The sequence below is a fragment of the Zalophus californianus genome, chromosome 13 (genome assembly GCF_009762305.2).
Source record: "Zalophus californianus isolate mZalCal1 chromosome 13, mZalCal1.pri.v2, whole genome shotgun sequence".
In the NCBI taxonomy this organism is placed as follows: Eukaryota; Metazoa; Chordata; class Mammalia; order Carnivora; family Otariidae; genus Zalophus; species Zalophus californianus.
The window spans coordinates 53,834,925-53,860,372 of NC_045607.1; the positions used below are offsets into that span (position 1 = coordinate 53,834,925).

Here is a 25,448-nt window from a genome sequence, read left to right on the forward strand (position 1 = left end):
TTTATGATCATCTTCATTTCTTCGTGGTTAAGATATTCACAAGCTGGTAAATTTTTAAATTCAGTCTGAGAACAAAAATCACCGATCACACTGTGATTCCTAACATCATTAAAGCTTTATTTTTTGCCCTTTCGAGATTAGTACATGAGTCATACATTGTTACTATATTTTGTTTACTGATAATTGTTTAGCAAACAATTTTTGTTTACTTATGGAGAGCCTCTTGTTTCTTCAAGAAGTTTCATCCATTTATTATCGGAGCAAATGGGGTGAATTGAGAGATTCCTCTTTTTTTTTTTTTAAAGATTGTATTTATTCATTTGTCAGAGAGAGAGAGAGAGAGCACAAGCAGGGGGAGTGGCAGGCAGAGGGAGAAGCAGTCTCCCTGCTGAGCAAGGAGACCTGTGGTACTCGATCCCAGAACCCTGGCATCATGACCTGAGTCAAAGGCAGACACTTAACCGATTGAGCCACCCGGGCGTCCTGAATTGAGAGATTCTTGAAAATTTTAAAGTTCTGGTGACTTTGAGTAAGTGTATATGTACCCCTCCTTCCTAAAGTATCCGTAAAGCATATTGTAAAATAAAATAATCATTTTTCTCTCTTTTGCTTGCTCTTTCTTTCTTTCTTTCTTTCTTTCTTTCTTTCTTTCTTTCTTTCTCTCCCTCTCTCTCTCTCCTTCCTTCCTTCCTCATACACTTTTCTTTCCTTTCTTTTCACTTTCTTTCTCTCTTCTCATTGTTTCCAAGGAAGGGGGTATGGCTTGTCACCTTGTGATGGGGAACCACAGTCTAGGGGGAACTGGGTTTACAGGGCCTTGTGCTTTTGGCTAAAGTTTAGAACAACCAGACATGTCACAATATAAACATTTTCCCCAAAGTGAGATAATACTTCAACTTCTCTATTTATGGTCAGTTTAAAAGTTGGGACAGATGGCATGCCATTACTTTTTTTTTATTTTTTTGCTGGTGGAGATGAAATACAGGAAGGCATTTTATTATGCAGTTGTTAAGGAGCAAGACTTTCCCCCGCCCACTGAACCCTGACAAGTTTAATGAAATGAATTTCTGCGGGGGCCGTTTCATGACCTGGGCTGTGTCTCAATGGGCGGGGTCATGCACTCTATGTAAATGAGATGAGATGAGATGACGGGAATTTTTGTGACTTTTTTAAAAAGCATCCAAACACGGGAAAAGCCTTGTAGGCTGAACGACGAAGGTGGGGCTTACGAACAGAAGCTCCTCTTTTTCTTTAAAGGCTGTGACAAAAGTCCGAAGGGGCCAGTTCCCCTTTCCTCCTCCTTGCGGATTGCGGAGCATCTTGTCTGAATTTGAATAAAAACCTTTCCGGGGAGGAAGGCATGTGTTTGAAGAAAAGAGGTTCAGGGAGAAAAAAGTGTTTGAAGAGTTTGAAGGTCCGGGGAAAAGAGTGTGTGCATATGCATGCGGCGGGCGTTTGTGAGCATGTGTGGGTGTGTGAGGATGACTGTGGGTGGGGGTTAGTGCGCGCGTGTGTGGCATGTGTGAGTGTGCACCCACACTCGCGCGTGTGAATGTGTGCACGCCTGTGAGTGTGGGTCTGTGTGTGGGTAGCCCGTGTGCGCCTGTGCGCGGTGTGTTTGGGTGACTGTGTGCATGCCGTGTGCGAGCGTGTGTGCAAGCGTGTGTGCGTGTGTGCGGCGGGCGGGAGAGGCAGCTTCGGCTCAGCCAGCGGCAGAGCACTTAGTACAGAACTAATAGTGGTAAGGGGAGGCTGGCGAGAGGCTAGGGAGCCGAGCGAGCGACCTTATTAACAAAAGCTCAGTTTGGTTCCTGCGGGCTCAACCAGCAGAAGGGGCTGGGGAGCCCTGGCTCTCCGCCAGGGAGGTCGGCCCCCCCCCCCACCCCGCCCCCGCAAGCTCTGCACGCATCCTTTATCATGCCCTCCGCAGGGGGAGTCCTGAGGCTTGGCAGTCGGGAAGTTTCCAAAGCCGAAGCAGCCGCCGCCGCCGCCGCCGCCGCCTTGGACAGGACCAGCAAGGACAGTGGAGTGAGTATGTGAACTTCAGGTCTATGTTTTCCCGTTGGGTGGGTTAAGAGATTTCTAGTACAAAGAAAGCTAACACTCAGCTGACCTGAAAGACTGGAATTTCAGCTCTCTTTCCTTTCCTGGGATCTTGTTCCTCCCCCTTCCTCTCAAAGCCCTTTAAACCAGAGATTACCGGGTCAGTGACTCTTCCCCGCCCGCCCCAGGGCCCAGAGTTTCTAGCTTTTTAGCTTGGAAAGGAAAACCACTACCTGTAAGTATCTGCTTTATGTACTTCCTCCCATCTTGACTGCGAATGTTCTGTTAGCAAAATGCTCCCGAGGTGGTTTGCTTGGTAGCATTCACTTCAAGTATGCTCACAAGAAGGGTTTTCAGAGTCCACTTGAAAAAGTTTCTCATGTCAACTCAGAAGGGTGGCCGTTTGCACTGTTAAAAACCCATATGCCCACGATGGGAGTCTCTTTATTATGTAACACAATTTATAACTCTCTTCCGAATTCATCCCCATGGCACTCACCAACAAAATCACCATTTTAAATTTTGTAATCCACCCTCACCACCACCACCCCAGATCAGGATGTTTCTTCTCAGCTACATGAAATGGCAAAGGGAAATGATGAAAAAATTAACACGACAAATAATCTCCTCATGGTATAAAGAGAGAAATTTGCATGAGATGAGTTTTGGATACCTGGCTTTGATTTAGTTCTACTTGGAGATATATTTTTAAAAGCATGGTTCTATTTTTATGGGGATGAGAGGGAGTGTTGGAGAGGCAAAGAAATCATTTTGTTCTGAAGTTTGGGACTGATGTTTAAGTTCTTTTTTGCACATTACCCAGATTCGGTCCAGAGACTTTGGTGCTGTAGTGAATAGTTTCTTTTAGTTTTCATCTGGATCACAGAAGTAATTTTTAAGGCATTTAATTTTCCTTTCTGCTTTTTTTTTTTTTTTGGACTCTTGTGCTTAGTCTTGTTGCCTGGTGTGAATTACAAAGCTTAAAAAAGAGCATTTCCGGGGGCTGGTTGGAGATTATGGCCTGGGAATCTTGCTGGAGAGATTAACCACTTCACGGCTGCTCCGCTGATCAGACCTAGTGATCCAAATGCTCCTCAGGTTTCTGCCCCAGAAAACTGACAGCACTATTCCTGGCTCTAGTTAAAGCCTGAAGAATTGCTTCGCAGTCCTCTGCCTATACTTGGTAAAAGTGCCTTCAGTATGATTCTAGGAAAACGGTAACTACCCTTGGTCTTTCTCTCTATCAGGGATTCTGAAAACTTAGTGTGAATGGGAACCACTTGGGTCCTTGCTGAAATGCAGGTGCCTAGGCCAGCCCCCCCCCCCCCCCCCCCCCCCCGCCCCACCAAAGGATTTTAGGCCTGGGGAGGGGCCGAGAATTTACCCAGGTGATTCTGAAGCAAGTGAGATCACATTTGGCTAAGCGCTGCTCTATGTTGTCCGGGGCAATTAAATTCTTGTCACGTACTTGGTTAATGTGAAACCTCATATCTAAATGATAAACTTGAATTTCAGCTGATGTCGAACATAAGTTATATGCAACATGGCTTTGCATGCTTGGCTGATAAACCAGGACTTTTGACCAGCTTTCCCACCAACCTCATCTTTATTTCCTTGCTTTTTTTTCCATCTTCGCCTTTCCATTCCCACGAGTGAGGAAGGGAGTTGGGCAAAGGTGCTCGCACGCCATGTACCCACCTCCATGTGTTGCGATGTGTGGTCTGACCTGATTGCACATGGCCGAGCAATGTTCGTCTTAGAAACTTTCAACCCAGGGCAGCTTCTGGGGATGGGCTAGGCTGAGTGGGGCTGAACGGAGCTGGATTATTTCTTGGGACTGTTCAGGAGCAATTCCTAGAAACTGAGTTTGGATTAGACCAACCCACAGGAATTGGGAGAAACAGGAAGTGATTCCTTCATTATGCTGAGGTCCTCATTTGACAACATATGAAGGTAAGAACTCAGCTTCCATCCCCATCCTCGATGACGTTTTATGACATTGTATGTTTATAGGAAAAAGAAAATAGGATGTGGTCATCAGTGTCCCTTCCTTTTTCCCCCTCTCCTCACTCCAAATGTTAGTGGGTGCCCGCTACGTGCCAGGCTCCATGCTACTTTCCAAGGACTCCAGAAAGATCAATGTGTGGACAGAGCCCTTGTCCTCATGCTGTTTCAAGTCTTACCTGTTGCTAACCAATCTTGGGTGAGCCAGCAAATCTCTCTAAACTTCACTTCCTCCACCAATAAAATGAAAGGGTTGAGTTAAATGAGTTTGAGTATCTTTCCAGCTCTGATATCCTGACATTGGTGTACATGGCTCAGTCTTCTAAACACAGACAAGGGGGAATGGGAGCTTTGTAGCATTTGCGTTTTGAAAACAGGCCCAAAGATTTGGCTTCCTGCTTTTCTTTTCTTTTTCTTTTTCTTTTTTTTTTTTTTAACATTTTTCAAAAATATCTTTTAACTTGTCTTTCTCTCCTCAGAAACCAAGAGCACCGGTAGAGTGAGTTAGACAAATTCTACCTTTGCAGAGCACACAGTCATTCCTCACAATGGGCTTCTGTAACTCTCTGGAAGGCTGTCTCCCTGGGCCAGGTAACCTGGGACAGCAGCTTATCTTGTCTGAATCTGGTGTTGCTCCCCCGCTTTGGAGAGCTGGGTGGTCTGAGCAGGGCTTAGCAGGGCTTCATGGTTACACAGCTTGCACCTGACCCTTTCATTCAAGCGATTTAGTAGCTTTTGTGCTACCAGGTGAGAGGCTCCAACAGAGACCTTTGAGGGTCTGGGAAAAAAAGCAACTCCCTAATGAAATCCACATTTTGCCTACTATAGTTTCTCTTACTTCCATGACTGTAACATTTCAAAGGGTTCTAAGACTTGGCCATCAAGATAAGAAAATATAGCTGTGATCTGAGTGCTTTTCTGACCAATGAAGCTTCTAGCTGTCTGCAGATATTACGTTTGGGTGGGAAACTACTTGCTGGGGGACAGTGTACGGGGCTACTGCAAAGTTAGGATATTTTTGACCAGGGGTTCTTGGCCTCTTGTTAGTAGGTTTAAAGGAGGTGGCAAAATAGTCTTCGGTTTCACCTTTCTCCCTCCCTGTTTATGAGGTTGCTGGTATGATGTCAGAAATACTCCTTTTATGCCTCATGCAAAGGCTTCTAAGATTGTGTGTCACTCTTCACTCTCAATTTTATCCTTGAAACTTTCATATCTGACTTCTTTAGAGACCAGGGCAGATAACACTCCAGGACCCACTGAGCTCCACATCTTTCCAGTGGTTTTCCACACCCCTAGGATCCTATCTCTGCCTTCTGTCAAGTGTTATCAGCTGCTCAGGGCTTACAAATGCTCCCTAAATTCTTCGTACAATAAGTGAGCTTGGACTTTATCTCGTGAGGTTGCACTCGATGCCATGCTGTTTTCATTCCAGGGTCTACATTTCCTGTTAGCACAAAAATTCTTCATTTGGTCAGTTATAAGACAAAACCATCGTGAAGTTAGGAGAATTTCAGAAAGGATTGAATTCCCAGATGAGAATTCATCCACATGTTTAAAAGTTGTTGGGTGTTTCCTATCAAATCCCTTCCGTAGCCCAGATTTCTTTCTCCTGTTAAAGTGATTCTCCTCCTGGGAAGGGCAACATAGCAACACACAAGAGCAGTACCCTAATTCTGTTTTATGTAAATCTTCCTCTTTGTTATAACATGGTGGGATAATTCTATTTCATCCAATAAGCATTAGTGATTGTTCTGAAACCAAAAAGTAGTATTAATAGGAGAGCTCAAATGTTAAATCAGAGTGGTATAATAGAAAAAAAAAAGAACTTTGAATAAATTTCAGCTGGGTTCCAGTTCTGGGCTGCAATATTCTTTGGTTCTGTGATACTGGCACCGTTACTTAGCCAGTTTCGTCTGAGTCAGATGAGGGTATGGACACTTACCAGATGTTCATGAAGGCTAAAGGACATTTGAAAAGCACCTGGCATGGTCCATGATGTATGATAAGTGCTCAATGAGTATTTCTTCTCTGGAAAAGGGCTAACATGGGTGTGAAGGCTGGAAAGAATCACGCATGTGGCAAGCCATTCAATCCCTAGGTAAAAAGAAAAGAGAAATGGGAAATCAAGCTTTCTTCCAGATTTCATTGACGAGGCAGAATAGATGTTAGCCCACCACTTCTCTGCCCTTGGTCCCACTTGGTGGGACCCATGGGTGGACCCATGAGTGGACCCATGAGCTCCTGGACCATCAAAGCGATTAGTACAGAGAGAGCAAGGGCACTGTGAAAATCATTCTGCCCTCATTTCTTCCTGACCCTCCAGAATTGAAGACTTTTATAGCTGTTTCAGATATAAATACATCGGGAAAGAAATCATTTTATTTTATTTTTTTTCGGCAGGAAGGATTTTGCTCCATTGTAGCCAGGGGCCCCACTTCAGGGGGAAATGTTTGAGAATTTGAAACTCGGGGGTTGTACCACGGGCAGCTTGTAAACCATCACCGAAAAGAAAATGACAAGCCATAGCCATTCAAACATGCGGTGCTTCCCCCTGGTCTTTCTCTTCCACCAGTGTTTTCTTATAGGTCCGGTGTTTGCACTGTGATAAGTCAGTCACTCAACTAATATTTACTAATCTTCTCTGGGCCAGAGAAGATGACCAGGATGGGAGAGACTTGAGTGAGCAGGATAATCATGGTTGTTATCTTCAAGAAGCTTACAGACTAGGGTAAAAAGGTCAAGTTTTAATAAAATGACTGCAAATAAACAATGAAATACCACATGTGGTGAGGGTATCACAGGATTCTATGCAAGCAGATAATACCAGTCTGGGAGGTTGAGACCTGAAGGATGGATAGAAGATAGCCAGGCAGGGATGCCTGGGTGGCTCAGTTGGTTAAGCATCTGCCTTCGGCCCGGGTTGTGGTCCCAGGGTCCTGGGATCGAGTCCCGTGTTGGGCTCCCTGCTCAGCGGGGAGTCTGCTTCTCCCTCTGCCTGTCACTCCCCCTGCTTGTGTGCACACGCTCTCTCTCTCTCTCTCTCATAAATAAATAAATAAAATCTTAAAAAAAAAAAGGTTAGCCAGGCAAACGGAAGTTTGGTAGAAGTGGGCAAAGGGCATTCACGGCAGATGGAATAGCACGGATGAAAACAAAGGCGCAGAGTGGGCAGTGTGGTGAGTTTAAGAAGGGAAGAAGAACTGTGTGACTAGCTTGTCAGGGGCAAGGAGGAGAGTCCTGTGAGAAGAGGCTAGGGAGATGGGCAGGGGACAATCACGCAGGGAAATCAGGTCTCAGAGTTGAAAGGGATCCCAGAAAGCACCGAATCCACAGTCCCTCTCTGGGACCAGAATCCCTTCCTTTGTGTACATCTCAGCTCTTGCCATTATTGGACAACTCTGAAGGAAAGTTCTTCCTAAAAGTAGGGTGCAGGGCACCTGGGTGGCACAGTTGGTTCAAGGTCTGATTCTTGGTTTCAGCTTAGGTCGTAATCTCAGGGTCGTGAGACAGAGTCCTGTGTGGGTCTCCACTCTCAATGTGGAGTCTGCTTGAGATTCTCTCCCTCTTCCCCTGCCCCTCCTGCTCATGCTCTCTCTCTCTCAAATAAGTAAATAAATCTTAAAAAAAAAAGTAGGGTGCAATTCACCTATCCTCCCTGGATCTGCACCCTGAACCCAGAGAGTAAAGTTACTCCTCCTTCAAATAGTTCGAAGACAGACGATTTTTTTCGTAAATTACTGCCAAAGTAGGTCTGCGCTTTCCCATTTGTATGCAGTAGATTTTTTGGCAATGTAGTTTTACATTTGTGCTGCAGAAAGTGAACAAATATACTGGCTTCAGTCCATTCTTCCAGCCTCCGATTATTGAGACCGTGGCTCTCGATTGTGTCCTCCGTGACAACAGTTAACTTTTTTGGATTTGTGCTGTTTGTGAATTGGATAAGCTTGTCTTCTGTATCTTTGCTTAGGAATTTGGAAAATTATTTAACCAGAGGAGGCCAAAAATGGAGCTATGGGCACCTCTCAAGATATTTCTCTCTCTTTTTTTTAAATTTAATTTTGTTATGTTATGTTAGTCACCATACAATACATCATTAGTTTTTGATGTAGTGTTCCATGATTCATAGTTTTCTTATAACACCCAGTGCTCCATGCAGAACGTGTCCTCCTTAATACCCATCACCAGGCTAACCTATCCCCCCACCCCCTCCCCTCTAGAACCCTCAGTTTGTTGCTCAGTGTCCGTAGTCTCTCATGGTTCATCTCTCCCTCCGATTCCCCCCCCCTTCATTTTTCCCTTCCTTCTCCTAATGTCCTCCATGCTCTTCCTTACGTTCCACAAATAAGTGAAACCATATGATAACTGACTTTCTCTGCTTGACTTATTTCACTTAGCATAATCTCCTCCAGTCCCGTCCATGTTGATGTAAAAGTTGGGTATTCATCCTTTCTGATGGCTGAGTAGTATTCCTTTGTATATATGGACCACAACTATTTATCCATTCATCTGTTGAAGGGCATCTCAGCTCTTACCACAGTTTGGCTATTGCGGACACTGCGGCTATGAACATCGGGGTACATATGGCCTTTCTTTTCACTACATCTGTGTCTTTGGGGTAAATACCCAGGAGTGCAATTGCTGGGTCATAGGGTAGCTCTATTTTTAATTTTTTGAGGAACTTCCACACTGTTTTTCAAAGTGGCTGTACCAACTTGCATTCCCACCAACAGTGTAAGAGGGATCCCCTTTCTCCACAACCTCTCCAACATTTGTTGTTTCTTGCCTTGTCAATTTTTGCCATTTTAACTGGTGTAAGGTGGTATCTCAGTGTGATTTTGATTTGAATTTCCCTGATGGCTAATGATGATGAACATTTTTTCATGTGTCTGTTAGCCATTTGTATGTCTTCTTTGGAGAAGTGTCTGTTCATGTCTTCTGCCCATTTTTTGACTTGATTATTGTTTTGGGTGTTGAGTTTGAGAAGTTCTTTATAGATCTTGGAAATCAGTGCTTTGTCTGTAGTATCATTTGCAACTATCTTCTCCCATTCTGTGGGTTGCCTCTTTGTTCTGTTGACTGTTTCCTTTGCTGTGCAGAAGCTTTTTATCAAGATGTTTCTCTTAAAAGAAAGGTTGCCCCTAACCTCCTTTTATTTTCTTTTTAGAGAGGAAACTAGACACAGCGTCTCTATAACCCAGACTCACAGAAAAGTTCAAGTTTAAATGAGAAGAGTTTAAAGATGTCAGTGTGTGAAGGCACAGTTCAACTGTATTTGCTGATTTCATTTACCAAGACATGTGTTGAATGCCTATCACAGGCAATAGCCAGTTTGTCCTCCTGCCTTCAAAACACATAGATAAATAGCTACACCATCAGGTAGGATGTGATAAATGCCCTGTGATGGGTTTAAATAAAATGTGATTCTTCTGCAGTAGCGGGGAGGAAATCTTGCCAAATGGAGTGATTATGTCTTAGGACATCTTGAAGGAAGCATTTCACGAGGCCTTAATACATAAGGATTTTAATAAGGATGGAAGCAAGGACATTCCAGGCAGGGGGCAGACATGAACAGGGGCATAGAGGTGAGGAGGGTCCAGCAGGTCATTGTGACCATATGACTGGAGGCTATGGGACAGGGTAGGGCTGTGGTTTGGGAACACATAAGCCTAGAGGTGTTAGCCAAAGGCTGTGGGAGTGGATATGGAGTGAGAAGCTAGCTGAGGTTAAAATTTTAAGAAATGCCATATTTTTAGCAGTGCAGTGTGACCCAGAGAAGAAAAAAAAAAGGTAGAAAGAGAAGGAAGAGCAAATAAAAGAGAAAAAGGCAGTGGTTAGGTCGAAAGAGAACCAGGAGTATTCTGAGGTATAGACCCCAGGAACGAAATTCAACCCATAAAGACCATGCCACCATATCAAGCCCTCTGCTTGCTGTTAGTTAACTGATCTTCAAAATTCTGAGGACATTACTACAGCAGCAGGAAATAAAATAATACCTGTGGGCCTATACATTCACATTCATACTCTAAAGACACGTATGTTAGTGTGGTTTCCCCCAGAAGTATCTTCCACCATGTTGAGTTTATGTAGTGCTCAGTGATATCACAGTGTGAACTGCCTTTGTCAGCTAGTCTGGATGCTACACCTGTGGCAAACATGTCCTCACTTCTAGACAAATGATTTGCAAACTCACTTTTAAAAAAGTCTGTGTCTTGGAGACTCTAAGAAAGTGTTTCAGCCAAGACCACTTGTGTGTGCCATATTTGTCTCTTTTTAAAGATTTTATTTATTTATTTATTTGAGAGAGAGAGCGAGCAGGGGGAGGGCAGAGGAAGAGAGAGAGGGAGAGAAGCAGACTCTGTGCTGAGGGTGGAGCCACTGGCGGGGCTCGATCTCAGGATCGAGATCATGACCTGAGCCAAAACCAAGAGTTGGCCGCTTAGTTGACTGAGCCACCCAGGTGCCCCTGTCTCTCTTTTAAAACACTTCTCTGACTTGGTGGTGTTTGTGATGTTATATGAGGCCATTCTTATATGTTGCCATATTCTTGTGCACACATGGATTCAACAATAAGTCATCTAATCAGACATTCAGGTTCTTTTTATTTGCAGCCTGTGATGTTTACAGAGATTTTGTTTTTGAACTAGGACTGAAGCATTTTTAATCTTATTGCCTGAGAGCAGTCTCCCACCCTCCCACTCACCACAGTGCATCCCCAATTCTGCCAAAGTAAGCAGATTAAGTTTCCACTCTTCTTAATGCAGTTAAGCTCAGCGGACCACAGAGGCGTCGGGGACACATGCGTTTGCAGGAGACCTAATGCTGGCGCTGGGTTCACATGGGGGAGCCTCAGTGTGGGAGGGTCCTGTGGCCAGCAAGCCTGCTGGTGCAAGAGTAGCTGGATGAATGCAGATCGTGAGGAAGGACAGAGCTCTACAGCGCGGATAAAATCACGCTCAGTTCTGAACGCCAGGAAGTGGGAGGAGTCAGAAGTCACTGGTTTGCCTTGCTTCTTTTTTGTTGCCAATGGCCCTGCACTGCTCTATAGAAAATTTTCTAGCTCTGTTGGGTGTTACCAGAGAGTCAATTCAACCTAAATCATAGAACATGTCAAAGGATGGATCAACTAATAATTAAAAAAAAATTGTTAAAAAATTGAAAAAAATTGATAAACTTTAGTTTCTGAGCAGATTTCGGTTTATAGAAGAATTGAGGTAAAGAGCAGGATGGCGGAGGAGAACGAGACCTAGATTTCGTCTGGTCTCAGGAATTCAGCTGAATAGGGATCAAACCATTCTGAACACCTACGAACTCAACAGGAGACCGAAGAGGAGAGTAGCAACAACTCTCTGAACAGAGAAGCGACCACTTACTGGAAGTCGGGCCACTGCTCCTTCAGCAGGGATCCAACAAGCGGCAGATCCGGGGAGACTCCCCTTCCTCCCCCAGGAGGAGTGGCACGGGAATGCACCGCAGGGATCTGCTGGGTTTGGAGACTCCACACGGGGTCGGGTGCCAGAGATACAAACGCTCAGTCACAGGCCGGGTGAGCACGCTGTGCGGCCGGAGACCAGGGAGACGGGAGTGACTGCTTTTCTCTGGGGGTGCACTGAGGAGCGGGGCCCCGAGTTCTCAGCTCCTCCGGGTGGAGATTGGGAGGCCACCATTTTCGCCCTGGTCCTTCAAAGCTATACCGAGAGCTTGCAGGGAACAAAAGCTCCTGAGAGCAAACCTGAGCAGCTTGCTTAGCCCGGACCAACAAGGGCGGGGCAATTCCGCCTCCGGCAAAGACATTTGGAAACCACAGCAACAGGCCCCTCCCCCAGAAGATCAGCAGAAACAGCCAGCAGGCCAAGACCAAGTTTACCGATCAAGGAGAACGGGAGAACTCCAGCGCTAGGGGAATACTGCACATAGAATTCATGGCTTTTTTTTACCATGATTCATTAGTTCATCAAAGTTAATTTTTTTAACTGTTTTTTTTTCATTTTTCTTTTTCCCTTTTTCAACCAACATCTTATCAATGCCTTTTTTAAAAAAAACATTTTTTATTTTTCATTTTTAGAGTCATATTTTATCCCTTCATAGTAGTTACCCTTATTTTTGGCATATGTATATAAGTTGTTCTCTCTTTAAAATTTTGAGATACAGTTTCTTCTAACAGATAAAAATATACCCTAAATCACTAGTGTATGGCTTTGTTCTAGTCTCCTGCCTGATCACATTCTCTCCCTTTTTTTTTTTAATCTTCTTTCTTTTTTCAAACAACTTATCATCAATTCCTTTTATAAAATCTTTTATAATTTTCATCTTTACAGTCATCTTCCATCCCTTCATTGTATCAACCCTTATTTTATACATATATATCTTTCTTCCTTTAAAATTTTAGGAGCCACTTTTTTTCTAACAGACCAAAATACGCCCAAAATCTAGTGTGTGGCACTGATCTATGCACTAGCCTGATCATATTTGATCATATTCTGCTTTTTTTGTATTGTTCTGTTTTTGTTTTTATCTTTTTTTTTCTCTTTCTTTTTTCTTTCTTTCCCTTTCTTTTCCCCTGGTTTCAGGTCTTTTCTGATTCGTATACAGTATATTTGCTGGGGACGTTGTTAACCTGTTAGCATTTTGTTCTCTCATTCATCTATTCTCCTCTGGACAAAATGACAAGACGAAACAAATCACCTCAGCAAAAAGAACAAGAGGTAGTACCGTCAGCCAGGGACCTACTCAATACGGACATTAGTACGATGTCGGACCTAGAGTTCAGACTCATGACTTTAAAGATACTAGCTGGGCTTGAAAAAAGCGTGGAAGTTATTAGAGAAACCCTCTCTGGAGAAATAGAAGAACTAAACTCTAACCAAGTCGAAATCAAAAAGGCTATTGATGAGGTGCAATCAAAAATGGGGGCACTAACTGCTAGGATAAATGAGGCAGAAGAGAGAATCAGTGATATAGAAGACCAAATGATGGAAAAGAAAGAGGCTGAGAAAAAGAGAGATAAACAACTACAGGATCACGAGGGCAGAATTCGAGAGATAAGCGATACGGTAAGACGAAACAACATTAGAATAATTGGGTTCCCAGAAGAAGAAGAAAGAGAGAGAGGGGCAGAAGGTATATTGGAGCAAATCACAGCAGAGAACTTCCCTAATTTGGGGAAGGAAACAGGCATCAAAATCCAGGAGGCACAGAGAACCCCTCTCAAAATCAATAATAATAGGTCAACACCCCGATATCTAATAGTAAAACTTACGAGTCTCAGAGACAAAGAGAAAATCCTGAAAGCAGCTCGAGAGAAGAGATATGTAACCTACAATGGTAGAAATATTAGATTGGCAACAGACCTATCCACAGAGACCTGGCAGGCCAGAAAGGACTGGCAAGATATCTTCAGAGCACTAAACGAGAAAAATATGCAGCCAAGAATACTATATCCAGCTAGGCTGTCATTGAAAATAGAAGGAGAGATAAAAAGCTTCCAGGACAAACAAAAACTAAAGGAATTTGCAAACACAAAACCAGCGCTACAAGAAATATTGAAAGGGGTCCTCTGAGCAAAGAGAGAGACTAAAAGCATAGATCAGAAAGGAACACAGACAATATACAGTCACAGTCACCTTAGAGGCAATACAACGGCACTAAATTCATATCTTTCAATAGTTACCCTGAATCTAACTGGGCTAAATGCCCCAATCAAAAGACACAGGCTATCAGATTGGATTAACAAACAAGACCCATCGATATGCTGTCTGCAAGAGACTCATTTTAGACCGAAAGACACCCCCAGATTGAAAGTGAGGGGGTGGAAAACCATTTACCATGCTAATGGACACCAAAAGAAAGCTGGGGTGGCAATCCTTATATCAGACAAATTAGATTTTAAAACAAAGACTGTAATAAGAGATGAGGAAGGACACTATATCCTACTTAAAGGGTCTATGCAACAAGAAGATCTAACAATTGTAAATATCTATGCCCCTAACATGGGAGCAGCCAATTATATAAGGCAATTAATAACAAAAGCAAAGAAACACATTGACAACAATACAATAATCGTGGGGGACTTTAACACCCCCCCTGACTGAAATGGACAGATCCTCTAAGCAAAAGATCAACAAGGAAATAAAGACTTTAAATGACACACTGGACCAAATGGACTTCACAGACATATTCGGAACATTCCATCCCAAAGCAATGGAATACACATTCTTCTCTAGTGCCCATGGAACATTCTCCAGAATGGATCACATCCTAGGTCACAAATCAGGTCTCAACCGGTACCAAAAGATTGGGATTATTCCCTGCATATTTTCAGACCACAATGCTTTGAAACTAGAACTTAATCACAAGAGGAAAGTCAGAAGGAACTCAAATACATGGAGGCTAAAGAGCATCCTACTAAAGAATGAATGGGTCAACGAGGAAATTAAAGAAGAATTAAAAAAATTCATGGAAACCAATGAAAATGGAAACACAACTGTTCAAAATCTTTGGGATGCAGCAAAGGCAGTCCTGAGAGGAAAGTATATAGCAATACAAGCCTTTCTCAAGAAACAAGAAAGGTTTCAAATACACAACCTAACCCTACACCTAAAGGAGCTGGAGAAAGAACAGCAAATAAAGCCTAAACCCAGCAGGAGAAGAGAAATAATAAAGATCAGAGCAGAAATCAGTGAACTAGAAACCAAAAGAACAGTAGAACAGATCAACGAAACTAGGAGCTGGTTCTTTGAAAGAATTAACAAGATTGATAAACCCCTGGCCAGACTTATCAAAAAGAAAAGAGAAATGACCCAAATCAACAAAATCATGAATGAAAGAGGAGAGATCACAACCAACACCAAAGAAATACAAACAATTATAAGAACATATTATGAGCAGCTCTATGCCAGCAAATTAGATAACCTGGAAGAAATGGGTGCATTCCTAGAGATGTATCAACTACCAAAATTGAACCAGGAAGAAATAGAACACCTGAATAGACCTATAGCCACTAAGGAAATTGAAGCAGTCATCAAAAGTCTCCCAACAAACAAGAGCCCAGGGCCAGATGGCTTCCCAGGGGAATTCTATCAGACGTTTAAAGAAGAATTAATACCTATTCTTCTGAAACTGTTCCAAAAAATAGAAATGGAAGGAAAACTTCCAAACTCATTTTATGAGGCCAGCATTACCTTGATCCCAAAACCAGACAAAGACCCCATCAAAAAGGAGAATTACAGACCAATATCCTTGATGAACATGGATGCAAAAATTCTCGCCAAAATAATAGCCAATAGGATCCAACAGTACATTAAAAGGATTATTCACCACGACCAAGTGGGATTTATCCCTGGGCTGCAAGGTTGGTTCAACATCCACAAATCAATCAACGTGATACAATACATTAACAAAAGAAAGAACAAGAATCATATGATCTTCTCGATAGATGCAGAAAAAGCATTTGACAAAGTACAGCATCCTTTCTTGATCAAAACTCTTCAGAGTATAGGGATAGAGGGTACATACCTCAATATCATAAAAGCCATCTATGAAAAACCTACAGCGAATATCATTCTCAATGGGGAAAAGCTGAGAGCTTTTCCCCTAAGGTCAGGTACGCGGCAGGGATGTCCACTCTCACCACTGCTATTCAACATAGTATTAGAAGTCCTAGCCACAGCAATCAGACAACAAAAAGAAATCAAAGGCATCCAAATCGGCAAAGAGGAAATCAAACTCTCACTCTTTGCAGATGATATGATACTGTATGTGGAAAACCTAAAAGACTCCACCCCAAAACTGCTAGAACTCATACAGGAATTCAGTAAAGTGGCAGGATATAAAATCAATGCACAGAAATCAGTGGCATTCCTATACACCAACAACAAGACAGAAGAGAGACAAATCAAGGAGTCGATCCCATTTACAATTGCACCCAAAACCATAAGATACCTAGGAGTAAATTTAACCAAAGAGGCAAAGGATCTGTACTCAGAAAACTATAAAATACTCATGAAGGAAATTGAAGAAGATACAAAGAAATGGGAAAACGTTCCATGCTCATGGATTGGGAGAACCAACATTGTGAAGATGTCAATGCTACCTAGAGCAATCTACACATTCAATGCAATCCCCATCAAAATACCATCCGCTTTTTTCAAAAAAAGGGAACAAATAATCCTAAAATTTGTATGGAACCAGAAGAGAGCCCGAATAGCCAGAGGAATATTGAAAAAGAAAAGCAAAGCTGGTGGCATCACAGTTCCGGACTTCCAGCTCTATTACAAAGCTGTCATCATCAAGACAGTATGGTACTGGCACAAAAGCAGACACATCGATCAATGGAGCAGAATTGAGAGCCCAGAAATGGACCCTCAACTCTATGGTCAACTTATCTTTGACAAAACAGGAAAGAATGTCCATTGGCAAAAAGACAGTCTCTTCAACAAATGGTGTTGGGAAAATTGGACAGCCACATGCAGAAGAATGAAACTGGACCATTTCCTTACACCACACACAAAAATAGACTCCAAATGGTTGAAAGACCTAAACGTGAGACAGGAGTCCATCGAAATCCTAAAGGAGAACACAGGCAGCAACCTCCTCGACCTCAGCCGCAGCAACTTCTTCCTAGAAACATCGCCAAAGGCAAGGGAAGCAAGGGCAAAAATGAACTATTGGGACTTCATCAAGATAAAAAGCTTTTGCACAGCAAAAGAAACAGTCCACAAAACCAAAAGACAACTGACAGAATGGGAGAAAATATTTGCAAATGACATATCACATAAAGGGCTAGTATCCAAAATCTATAAAGAACTTATCAAACTCAACACCCAAGGAACAAATAATCCAATCAGGAAATGGGCAGAAAGCATGAACAGACATTTTTCCAAAGAAGACATCCAAATGGCCGACAGACACATGAAAAATTGCTCAACATCTCTCGGCATCAGGGAAATCCAAATCAAAACCTCAATGAGATACCACCTCACACCAGTCAGAATGGCTAGAATTAGCAAGTCAGGAAACGACAGATGTTGGCGGGGATGTGGAGAAAGGGGAACCCTCCTACACTGTTGGTGGGAATGCAAGGTGGTGCAACCCCTCTGGAAAACAGTATTGAGGTTCCTCAAACAGTTGAAAATAGAGCTACCATCCGATCCAGCAATTTCATACTGGATATTTACCCCAAAGATACAAGTGTAGGGATCCGAAGGGGTACGTGCACCCCAATGTTTATAGCAGCAATGTCCACAATAGCCAAACTGTGGAAAGAGCCAAGATGTCCATCGACAGATGAATGGATAAAGAAGAGGTGGTATATATACACAATGGAATATTATGCAGCCATTAAAAGGAATGAGATCTTGCCATTTGCAATGACGTGGATGGAACTGGAGGGTGTTATGTTGAGTGAAATAAGTCCATCAGAGAAAGACATGTATCATGTGACCTCACTGATATGAGGAATTCTTAATCTCAGGAAACAAACTGAGTGTTGCTGGAGTGGTGGGGGGTGGGAGGGATGGGGTGGCTGGGTGATAGACAGTGGGGAGGGTACGTGCTATGGTGAGCGCTGTGAATTGTGCAAGACTGTTGAATCACAGATCTGTACTTCTGAAACAAATAATGCAGCATATGTTAAGAAAAAAGAAAAAGAAAAAGATAGCAGGAGGGGAAGGATGAAGGGGAGTAAGTCGGGGGGGGAGACGAACCATGAGAGACAATGGACTCTGAAAAACCAACTGAGGGTTCTAGAGGGGAGTAGGTAGGGGGATGGGTTAGCCTGGTCATGGGTATTAAAGAGGGCACATTCTGCATGGAGCACTGGGTGTTATGCACAAACAATGAATCATGGAACACTACATCAAAAACTAATGATGTAATATATGGTGATTAACATAACAATAAAAAAATTTAAAAAAAAAAGAAGAATTTAACAGAGTTCTCACATATACCACTCACTTCCCCCCCCCCCCCCCAGTTTCCCCAGTTACTAACATCTTGTATTAGTGTAGTGTACTACAATTGATGAGCCAATTATGATTATTACAATTGATGAACCAGTTATGATTATCTAATGCCCATAGTTTCATTTGGGTTCCCTTGTGATGTACATTCTCTGGGTTTTGATGAATGTTTAATGACCTGTATCCATTACAGTGGTAACTGATTGGCCTGCGCCAGAAAGGGGACTGAGTTTCCTGGAGCCTTGCTTTGTCTCTGGGTGTGCATACATGCGCCTGCCCACTGGGGACTTCGATTGGGCCATAATACATTTACATACATTATCACATTTAACTATTTTAATGGCCCTGAAAGGTATCACTTATTGCATAGATGAGGAAACAGAGGCCAAGGAAGAATAAGGACCTTGTTCAAGGAAATAGTGGATCTGGGAGAAATCTGATTTATAGTCTGGCCTCTATGCTTATTACTATTGTATTTCCTTTCACTTCAGCTGTAATCCTAGAGCAGAACATTAAGCCCTCCCCACCCCCTTCCTCCTCCTCCTTCTCTTGTACTATATGTACAAAATTATTTCTAAAAAACAAACATTTTTAAAACAAACAAATATTTGTAAAATAAAGTGATGTGTAGGTCATGGCTGAACCTCAGAATTGTGCCAAGATCTGTTAAGTTTATTTGTTGGTTTTAAGAGTTGCCATTTTTTTTTTAAATATGGTTTCTTTTTTTTTTTAAAGATTTTATTTATTTATTTATTTGAGAGAGAGAATGAGAGAGAGAGAGAGAGAGAGCATGAGAGGGGGGAGGGTCACAGGGAGAAGCAGACTCCCTGCTTAGCAGGGAGCCCAATGCGGGACTCGATCCTGGGACTCCGGGATCATGACCTGAGCCGAAGGCAGTCGCTTAACCAACTGAGCCACCCAGGCGCCCAAGAGTTGCCATCTTTTTTTTAAGGGTTCAATGTTCATTTTCTTGTAATGACCCCCATCTCCCTGAAGGGCAGGTATAGGCAGCTAGGTGAGGGCATGAGATGTTCACTGGGCAGATCTTGCCCTGACTGAGGGCTTTGCCCATGTGCTGGAAGGCCCACTCCCAGGAGAAGTACTCTCACACCAGTGTCTGTGTCTCCTCACTGCCAGGATCCATGTATATGACTTGTAGTTTTTTTGACTTTACTGTATCCCAGGATTTGATGCTTTCCATGCTCTGTTTGCATAAGTGAATAGAGTAGCCGGCCAACCAGTTCTTTAATCTTTGGCAAATCACTTAGCCCCTTAGGGCCGCTGCTTCCTCACCTTGACCTCTGTGTGTGTGCTGTGGTGTGCAGAGCATGGGGTTCAGGAACATGGGCTTTGGAGCCTGTCCGCTGGGGTTGGAATGTCAGCTCAATCATTTATTAGCATTTGCCTTGGACAAATTACTTTACCTAGAATCAGAATCCTTAGAATAGAATCTGCTCCATGGGTGGTTGTGAAAAAGGGCTGGATGCAAAGTAAATGCGTAACACCTGATGAGAATGTTGGTTTGAGTAAAATTTGGAGGAGAAGCTCCTTCCAACCCTAGAATTCTGTGACTTTTGATGTACTGTGACTTAGTCTCAAAGAACATTACATTTTTTTTATCATTTATCACCTAATTTCTTAAGTCACCAAAAGCATTTCCAATACAAATCAAAACCACAATGAGATACCACTTCACATCAGTTAGAACGGCTAACTGGTGTTACCCCAAAGATACAAATGTAGTGCTCCAGAGGGGCACCTGCACCCCAATGTTTATAGCAGCAACGTCTACAATAGCCGAACTGTGGAAAGAACCTAGATTCCATTGACAGATGAATGGATAAAGATGTGGTATATATATATACAATGGAATACTACTCAGCCATCAAAAAAATGAAATCTTGTCATTTGCAACAATGTGGATAGAACTAGAGGGTATTATGCTAAGTGAAATAAGTCAATCAGAGAAAGACAATTATCATATGATTTCACTCATGTGGAATTTAAGAAACAAAACAGAGGAACATAGGGGAAGAGAGGGAAAAATAAAACAAGATGAAATCAGAGAGGAAGATAAACCATAAGAGACTTAATTACAGGAAACAAACTGAAGGTTGCTGGAGGGGAGGGAAGTGGGGAGATGGGGTAACTGGGTGATGGGCATTAAGGAGGGCATGTGATGTAATGAGCCCTGGGTGTTATATAAGACTGATGAATCACTGACCTCTACCTCTGAAACTAATAATACACTATATGTTAATTAATTGAATTTAAATTAAAAAAAAACCTGTAACTATTCCTAGAAGAAAGCAGACCAAATATTAACCATAATTATCTCTGCATATTAGAATTTTGGATAGTTTTTATTTTCTTCTTTATAATTGTTTATTTCTCAAATTTTCTACAATGAATTTATACTATTTTAAAAATTGGGAAAATGTTATTTTTAAAAATTTCAGATGTACTATAGGTTTCCTTATTGTTAGAGATTTGAGTTTTCCAGTTTGGGGCAATGAATATCTTTGTTCATAAAGTATTTTCCAAATTCATACTTATTTCCTTAAAAATACTGCCTTAAAAAAAAGCATTTCCATTTCAGCAGATCTTTTAACAGGACTATTTGTGATGGTTGGCCTCTTTTCTGCCCAGACATCTGTGAGTTTGGATTTTATCATTAGTTATGACATGCAAGTAAGATGGTCAAGGTTATTTTAGTATAGCTCAAGGAGCAATCCTGGGTAGTTTTTTTTGTTTGTTTGTTTGTTTTTAAGATTTACTTATTTGAGAGAGAGAGAGAGAGAGCAGTGGGGACGGGGCAGAGGGAGAAGGAGAGAGAATCTCAGGCAGACTGTGCACTGAGTGTGGAGCCAGACATGGGACTTGATCCCACGACCGTCAGATCACGATCTGAGCCAAAATTAAGAGTCAGACCCTTAACCAACTGTACGACCCGGGCACCGTGCTGGATAGTTTTCTGAATGTTGAGCAGTCCTTTTCACCATGAAGTATTTCATCTCGAATAAGTGTAAATTGCTGAGTCTGATGAACTCCTTAGAGCATTTTGCTCATATGCTATGGTAGCAGTACCATTTTGTATTATAAAGTACTTTATTATAGATCTCTCAATTTCTCAAAGGTGGGAGTTATACCTTAGTGAACTGTTACAAGTCAGCTGCCTCTCCACTCATTTACACAAATACTGTGCTTCTGTTGTAACATCTACTTGTTGATTCTCTGACTGCCACGTTCTTCTCTTCACCTTCAAACATGCCCCTTTCACCTTTCTAAATAAATCTTATTTGTTCTAATTTAGCTCTCTCCCCTTGTAGGAGACTTACCCTATGCCCAGTCTGAGTCAAATGCTGTCCTCCTATTTATTCCTCTAGCATGCAATGCATTCCACCATTAGAACACTTACCAATCTTTTTGAATTCAGAGTTTATATGTCTGTCCTTTTCCATTACACTATAAACTCTCTATGAGCAAGAGTTTTTTTTTTTTTTTTTTTTGTCTTTGTAATCCTAGCACTTATTACAGCCCTTGTCACAAAGTGGGTATTCTACAATTGCTTGTATCTTTTTTTTTTCAAGATTTTATTTATTTATTTGACAGCGAGAGACACAGTGAGAGAGGGAACACAAGCAGGGGGAGTGGGAGAGGGAGAAGCAGGCTTCCCGTGGAGCAGGGAGCCCGATGCGGGGCTCGATCCCAGGAGCCTGGGATCATGACCTGAGCCGAAGGCAGCCGCTTAACCACTTGAGCCACCCAGGCGCCCCAACAATTGCTTGTATCTTGAAGAACAAATGAATTTGTCCTATTCAAACAGACAACCAGGATGTATTTTAAAAAGGGAATTGTTTCCGGATGATGAACTTCTGAACATAATTTCATGTGAAATTAAACAGAATCTCCCTTCTGGACAACTTGGTGTTTGGTGAATTAAAAGATGCAGAATTCACTCAAGAAGAGGAAAACAAATTTCAATAGGGTGACTCTGGTTGGGAAGGTCCTAAGTGTAAGTTTGGGTGTGTACACATGGTTAAGTCCCAGGTGTAGTCAACCATAGTGAATGTGAATGTTTTTCATCCTGTTTAAGTTATTCAATTAAAACAAGCTGTTGTGAAAATTTATTTGATGCAACCCTCTGGCTAAAAGCAAAGTGAATGTAAATTATGGCCACTTCCTAATCTTCAAGGAAATGCCTTTGGTGGTTTAAGAAACTTCAATAGTCATTAAAAACAACTGTAAATCGCGGGCACAAAATCTTTTCCCCCTCTGACACCTGTTTTCTTTACCTTTGAAGGTAGTTTTAGTGGAAGGTCTTTGTAGAGAAAGGCCAGATGTCTGGTTTCCAAAGAGTGGCCTTGAATTTGGATTTCTGATGTAGATTCATTAAGTATGGATTTATCAGATGTGGCCAGAAATTTCAGAGATACCATGTGGCCATTCTATATTTCAGTCATTTTTAACTCTCTAACCTAGTGTTTCTTGAATGATTTCTCCAAGAACCTTGATTTTGTATGGGGGTGGGGAGGGTTTTCTCTAAGTTTGCAAACTTCTGGCTGAAAGTTTTTTCTTTCCTCCGGACTTCTTAGAGCCTCTGATAAGCTCATATTGCACTGTGAATCTTAAAAAAAAAAAAAAAAAAAAATCAAAACAAACTTTAACATTCTGTGCTTCAGGTATATTTGGATATGGAAGACTCTTTTTGTATGAAAAATTTTTAACATCCCCCAAAATGTGTATTTTAAGAAACACAGTTTGCAAAATGTGGCCTTTATCGGTGGGATAAACATTGAACTGTTTGAAAAATCTGAGAATGGAAACCTTCTAATGAGTTTTTGTGGTGATCAAAGATCCATCTTTGTAACCTTGGTCTTGACAGCATAGCCCGAGGGGAGGCTTTCTTTCCATAGTTCTAGGAGTCTGTCAGGACTTGCTGAAAGGTGGGAAGAAAGTACTGAAAGGATTGTTTCTGGACCGAGCATCTGTGATTTAAGTGAGCTACAGGGATAGTGGACTTTGCCGTGGTTTGGATGTTAGGAGAACGAAGTTTCCAAACCAGGCTTCATCTCCAGATACCTGGGTAATATTGATGCTGAGAAACTGATTAAAGAGACAATTTAGGTGATGCAAGCAAACTTTATTTAACACTTTATGAGGTGGACTGTCTCAGAGAATTGTAAAATGGGGCAGAAGGCAAGAAACTTTTATAGGATAAAGAATAAAAAACAAGGAAGAAACAATTAGAAAATATCTGACTGGCTGGGGCCACATAGTAACCTTGTTCAGGTTGAGAAGGCGCAGAGCTGGCTTGGCGTTTGGGGATTGGATGATTGAATAGACTGCGTTTCTGGTCAAGCAGAGCATTTACAGGGACATGAAAATTATCTAAGTTTCAGTTTGTGGATGTGGCATCCTGGGCAGGAGTGGCTCCATCTTGTGCCTAGAAATTTATTTTAGTGTTAGAAAAGTCACTTAACTGCCACAGGACTTTCTTTCTTCTATAAAATGAAGCGGCTTCTAAAAGAGAAAATACACATGGTTAATGGACATTAAAAATAAATAAAAAGCTAAATCTCAAGTAAACAAAGGAATGCAAGTTAAAATAGTGGTAGGATACATTTCACTTGGGAAGTGAGTAAAGATTAAAGGGATGATATAGAATGTGAGCAAGACTGGTAAGGATGTCAAATTAGCGCCATCTTTCTAGGAAGCATGCATATGAGGAGCCTGAAAATAAATTGATACCCTTTGATCTGATAATTCCATTGCCAGAAAACTATCAAAAGGAAAGAACTAGAAAAATAAACTATTGTATAGTTAAGGAGTTTTATCACAGTCTACTGACATGGTAAGTACTTCAACATAACAAGAAATGACAGGTAGAAATCATAGTATATCCATGTCTTGGGTAGAGTGCACAAATGAAAAGTAAGATCACAGGGAATGTTTAATAATATGGAAAATGCTTAAACTAGAATGTTGTGTTAATAGGAAAAGATGGTCCACACTTTTTATAGTATGATTTTAGTTAAGTTTAAAAATTGTGTATACATACATATACATTTGAAACCCCAAGGATATTTTCTGTGGGTGTTGGGAAAGTGTATTTTTTCCTTTTCTTTGTGTCTCTGTATTTTTATCCTTTAGTTAATGAGCATGTATTTCTTTTATATACATAACAGGGGGTTATTTTCAAAGAAGCAAATACATTGATTAAAAAAAATGAAGGCTATGGATTATTTGATTTCTAAAGTCTCTCCTAAACCATACATTCTGTGATTTAGATTGCATTTTAGAAGAAAATTGCAGAGTGGAGGAAGCACAATGCTATAAACAGAATCAACACATATTTTATTGATTTAATAGACTGGAATTTCAAGGAGGCCTGTTTGCCTTGAGGCCTTTAAATTGTGCTGCTAGGAGGGGAAGAATGAAGGGGGGGCGTTGGAGGGGGAGACGAACCATGAGAGACGATGGACTCTGAAAAACAAACTGAGGGTTCTAGAGGGGAGGGGGGTGGGGGGATGGGTTAGCCCGGTGATGGGTATTAAGGAGGGCACGTTCTGCGTGGGAAAAAAAAATTGTGCTGCTAGTGTGATAAGTTGGAACAGTAAGATGTGGTTAGACAGGGCATCTGCCTTAATTATCTGCTCTTAAAGTAACAACTACTTCTTTGAGAGAACATTCCCTCCAGTGAAACTTTAACTCGGGCAACAGTCATCAATTGCTGTCCGGAACCATAAAGAAAATTGTTAAGCGTTCGCGTGCTGTAAGAAAATGACCCCAAGGGGGTAGTGAAGTAATTGCAGGGAGTATAAGATTTTGGTGTGAGGTGAAGCAGTATAATGTAGTGGGGTTAAGCACGTGGGTCCTGGAGTCAGGCAAAACTAGGTTACTCCAGAGTCAAGCTGACCTTGGGCAAGTTACTTAACCTCTTTGCACCTCATTTTCCAAACCTGTAAAATCACTCTCTACTTCCTAAAATCCGTTGCAGGAATTAAACAAAGATAATATATGTGAAGTACTTTGAACACTGCCTAGCCTTTAGTAAGCACTTAGTAAATGTTAGTTCTTATTATGATTCTTCTGTCACTTCTTTAAGTCACTATTTACCTATAAAATCAGAATAATAGTAGAAAATGCTTTGTAGGGTTTTTGTGAGAAATAAATGAAAATATACATATAGAGAATAGAGCTCAGTGCCTGTATATAGTAGGTAATCAAAAAAGGGGGTGAAGTTCCAAGAGTTCATTTTTGCCCTTGCTTCCCTTGCCTTTGGCGATGTCTCTAGGAAGAAGTTGCTGCGGCTGAGGTCAAAGAGGTTGCTGCCTGTGTTCTCCTTTAGGATTTTGATGGACTTGTCTCACATTTAGATCTTTCAACCATTTTGAGTCTATTTTTGTGTGTGGTGTAAGGAAATGGTCCAGTTTCATTCTTCCG

At 41.8% G+C, this 25,448-nt stretch overlaps 1 protein-coding gene across 8 annotated transcripts in view; it reads left to right on the plus strand.

Annotated features, from left to right (window-relative positions):
- The first annotated feature begins 1,289 nt into the window (after positions 1–1,289).
- FREM1 (FRAS1 related extracellular matrix 1) overlaps positions 1,290–25,448 on the plus strand; it is a 175,862-nt gene continuing 151,703 nt past the window's right edge. For 7 of the 8 annotated variants that reach the window (XR_003523839.1, XR_004819543.1, XM_027616575.2 and 4 more), the window contains exons 1-2: positions 1,290–1,414; positions 1,931–2,028. The gene's annotated coding sequence lies outside the window, so the exon portion shown is untranslated. Of the gene's footprint in view, positions 1,415–1,930; positions 2,033–25,448 lie in introns of all 8 variants that reach the window. The other variant, XM_027616577.2, reaches the window with a different exon arrangement.